Below are 4,837 nucleotides of genomic sequence, written 5' to 3'. Positions count from 1 at the left end.
CTCTAATACTATCCACTGTGTGAAGTTATGAGGGAGAAGAACTTCATGAATCAATACAAAAGGAGTTCCTAGAGTTGCATAATATCAAGCAAAGGAAGACCTAAGTCTAAAATATTTGTTAAGCATCCAAAGAAATAAATTGACTCCAGATCTTAGAGTAAGAGTTAATTTCTAGGTAGGGAATACATTTTCCAACAATGATCATTGGAATAACTCATCCTTTCCTTCAATTATTAAACCACTAATTAAATATTTGAATAAAAGTAGACTGGTAGGAAGGTCATTGTAGTATTCAGAAGATAGTTGAGTAGGGTGGAGACAGAAAAAATAACATCCAGTGGTAAGTGAAGTAAAACAGATAGGACATAAGAAGTTTTGGGGAATTAGTATCAAGAAGATCTTCCATACTTCTCTCTGGCAAACCTATTTGCAGGTCATAAAAGACTACAGAAAGCAAGAAGGGTTCAGGAATTATAATCTTGAGTTCAGTTTTAGTCATGTGGAATTTGAAATGCTTCTGGAAAGTCCAAGTGTAAATATCAAATAAGCAAATAACGGTATGGATCTATAACTCAGAAAAAACATCTTGGTGGATAAGGATTGAGTCCTGGAAATGGATGTGATCATGTGGCGGTTAGGTTAAGAAGGAAAGGAAGTAGGAAAATACATAGGTGTTGAAGGAAAAAAGGGGCAAGAGACAAATGTAAGAAGAAAACTAAAAGGTATGTATTATGAAACAAAAGATCTATACTGATGAGAAATGAAGTCACGTAAGTAAATTAAGGTTGCCTCCATTTTCTTAACCACTATAGTTTTATTGAAGTGGTTCTGCCACTTTCAATTTGGATTATAGTGACTTAAATTGTGAAAACATATATAGGAAATAGAAGCACTAAGAAGCTCCTGAAAAATAATGTTTTCTCAATTTTAAACATGGGAAAGAGAGGATGGCTGAGGATTCGGGGAGGTATTTGAGTTTAGTGGTGGGAGGTTGAAGTTCCAAAATACTGGCCTTTCTTTTCTACAGGAAATAAGAGACTTCTGAAACTGCTGAGTGTGATGACGTAGAAGAGGCTGTGAGCCTGGGTAGAACGGAGCGACCTGAACTTGTTATTGTGGAAAGTAGAACAATTAGGTGAATGGGAAATGCCATTTAAAGTTCAAGCAATGTTGATACTGGTGAACAAAAATTGACAATAGTGTCATTCTAATCTGGCTGTGTATTTTATCTCAGCTGATGGGAAGCATAAGACATTTTTGGGCCTAGCAATCTGAATTTGTTCCAGTAACCTGCTTTCTATTGCACACTCCTGCTAGCCGATAATTAACTCCATTTGTGAGAGCATGTAGGGGACTAGCAGCCGGACTCTGTACCTAAGTTAATCAATGTCCCTAATGCACATTCCTGAAGTCACTGCCCCTTTCTTAATTATCTGGTCTTGCAAGTGCTATTTACCTACATACTCCCAATTTACAAGGGGCCATAAACCAAGGATGTAACAGCTTAACTAGAGGGAGGTCACTGGTGCCATCCAGGATGGACACTAGATACAATCTAAATTAACCATCTAACTGATTCTCGAGGGGGCGGGGGAGGGCTGTGAGAGTCCACGACAGAAGGTGGTAGTTAGGAAACAAAGAAACTCAGAAATATATAAGGAGAAAATCTCATTGTTTTTTTTTTTTGTTTGTTTGTTTGTTTTAAATATATCTTATTGATTTTTTACAGAGAGGAAGGGAGCGGGATAGAGAGTTAGAAACATCAATGAGAGAGAAACATCGATCAGCTGCCCCCTGCACACTCCCTACTGGGGATGGGCCTGCAACCAAGGTACACGCCCTTGACTGGAATCGAACCTGGGACCCTTGAGTCCACGGGCCAACGCTCTATCCACTGAGCCAAACTGGTTAGGGTGAAGATCTCATTGTCTAAGTTGTTCAGGATCTGGATCTTTGAGTCCCCTGAACCAGCAGCGCTGCTTTGAATAAAGGCTTTTCCTGAAACCTCCGAGTGTCCAGCTGTCTTCTTCCACACCAATTCTATAACAAGCAATGCTCCCTCATCCAGATGGACGTGCAGGGAACAGTTGGGCTCATCAAGGAGGCCAAGAGTTTCAGATTGGGAAGACAGTGACTAAAATATGCAATCTAAGCTGTATACAGAAGGAAATGAAGAAAAGAGGTAATGAGAAAGAAGATAAACCAGTAAGTTAAAAATCTCAGTAAGGCCAAAAAAGAAAACATTATCATGGAAATGTTTAAACAAAGATTCTGGAAGAGCAGGAAGTTGGGGCTAGGGATTGGAATGTTTCAGTGAATAATTCTGGAAATGGGGTAATTGGGGTGTTTGCAAGTCTCCATAGTGTGACTGTATGAAGGTGTCATTAGATGGATGAATGATCCTGGAAATGGTGTTATTTTCATTGAAGTGCAGTAGGAATGGAGGAGAATGTGGACCAGACACCAAAGTTTCACTGTATGCGGATTCCATGAGGTGAGCTAATACTGACCAGAAGAAGGCATGCAGAGCTGCAGAGAGAGGCAGATAAAAAATGGATTTCACTGCGAATCAGTGAATCGGTCTGAATCAGTCTTGAATCTGTGTCTTGTAAATTACTTGCTCAAGAGGATGCAGAGGAAGCAGTGTCCACTGGAGAGCAAATTGGAGAAAGTAGTGGAATGTAATGACTATTAAAATTGAGGCTGAGCCCAGCCGGCTTGGCCCAGTGTTGAGCATTGACCCATGAACTAGGAGGTCACAGTTGGATTCCTAGTCGGGGCACAGGCCCTGGTTGTGGGCTAGATCCCCAGTGTGGGGTGTACAGGAGGCAGCCAGCTGATCAATGATTCTCTCTCATCATTGATGTTTCTATCTCTCCCTCTCCCTTCCTCTCTGAAATAAATAAAAATATGTTAAAATAACAACAACCAGAAAGCAGAAACAAAACAAGTTCTGTTTAAAAAATTGGAGGCTGACGTAAAATGGTTAGATGATTGTGCAGTATTCATAGGATATAGAAGAATGTTCAGCCTACAGCATTTGGGTCTAAGTTGATATATTTAGCCTTTACTTATTTATTCATTTACTTATAAATAATTTGGAATACGATTAACAGTAAGAGCCAAAATTTACATAACTCACAGAAGCAACGTAATTATGCAAATTTTTGGAACCTCCTAATGAATAAATAAAAAGTCAGTTTTAGGTGAAAATGGAAAAGAAAACCGAAACAACTGAAAGGAACTTAGAATTTGGAAGAATGGGAAGGAGAAGGAGAAAAATGAAGCTCAGTTCCTACCATTTTCTGAGGCATCCCCTTCAAATCCAGTAAGATGCATTTCAAAAATTATGCACACACACACTGAGTCCTTTACCAGAATCACCTTTCTACATTTTGCAGTCACCTGTTTACATTTCCAAGGGTGTAAGTTCTTCTTTAACTTCTCTGATACATTAAATATACTATGTAAAGGGGGCACCTATTTGTTCTAACAAGCTCTGTTTCTTTGAGTGCAAATTCTGTTTTTGAGTTAGTCAGACTTTCATAAACTTGGATTTTCTTAAATATGTGGTGATTAAGTTTATTGTAAAATTTTTGCAGCATCTTCTACTTCTGAACTGCATCTTCCTGAAATCGTTGTGGGTGTCACTGGCCGATGTCAACTATCTGTGTTGGCTGTCTTTTCCTAATAGTAGTCATGAATTAGAAATGCTATTTCTCTTCTACTTTCTATTATTTTATTTTTTTGTGGGGAATTCATTGTAGTCTCTTATTTATTGATATTTCTCTTTCTGACTTTCCAACATGATATATACTTATTTATTTTTAAAATGGTTCTATTATTTCTGAGTTTTACAGATATGGGGGAGGTGCAGAATGAATGCAATCTATATTGGAATTAGAAATATTAACAAAACTGTACATACACCTGGAAATGATTCATTAGGATGAAAACTAGAGTTTTGCAACAGCTACTTTTATCCCCAATAAAAGGTTAAGAAAATGTCATCACCTAATTAAAATTATTATTGCTGATTGAAAATTATTATTGGCTAATTAAAATTATTATTGTCCACTTTATATGGTTAGTCAGTTTTTCAATCATATTGTTTTCAGTTTTCTGTAATGGGAATAATGGTATGTACTTATTGGTTCCAAACTTCTGATATTGATTTGTAAAATTCTAAGAGCATATTAGTTTATCTATATAATAAAAGCCTAAGTGACCATTAGGGTGGAACAACCAGAACAACTGGTTGCTATGATGCGCACTGACCACCAGGGGGCAGATGCTCAATGCAGGAGCTGCCCTGGTGATCAGTGCACTCCCACAGCGGGAACGCTGCTCAGCCAGAAGCTGGGCTCACAGCTGGCAAGCACAGCAGCAGTGTCAGGAGCCCTCCCACCTCTGCAGCAGCGCTAAGGAGCAGCGAGCCAAGCAATAAGGAACCTGCCACTAAGGAGTAGAGACCCGAGCAGTAAGGAGCGAGCAGGTGGGTGGTAAGGAGCAAGGGATCCCAGATTGCGAGAGGGATGTCCAACTGCTGGCTTAGGCACGATCCTAAGCCGGCAGGCAGACATCCCCCAAGTGGTCCCAGACTGAGAGGACTGAGAGGAGAAAGAAAATTAATACCTGGGTGCATTACAGGGAAACTACAAAAAAAAAAAAAAGGCAGAGAACATCTTAAAAGTCGTCAGAAGAAAACCAGCAGGTGGACATTTCTCAAGGGGTCCTGGACTGCAAGAGGGCTCAGGCCAGGCTTTGGGACCACCACCTCCCCCCCTCCCCCCCCCCCCGTCTAGTGCACAAATTTTGTGCACTGGGCTTCTAGTCT

The sequence above is a fragment of the Myotis lucifugus genome, unplaced genomic scaffold, assembly GCF_000147115.1.
Source record: "Myotis lucifugus unplaced genomic scaffold, Myoluc2.0 scaffold_48, whole genome shotgun sequence".
In the NCBI taxonomy this organism is placed as follows: Eukaryota; Metazoa; Chordata; class Mammalia; order Chiroptera; family Vespertilionidae; genus Myotis; species Myotis lucifugus.
This window is presented reverse-complemented; position numbering follows the sequence as displayed.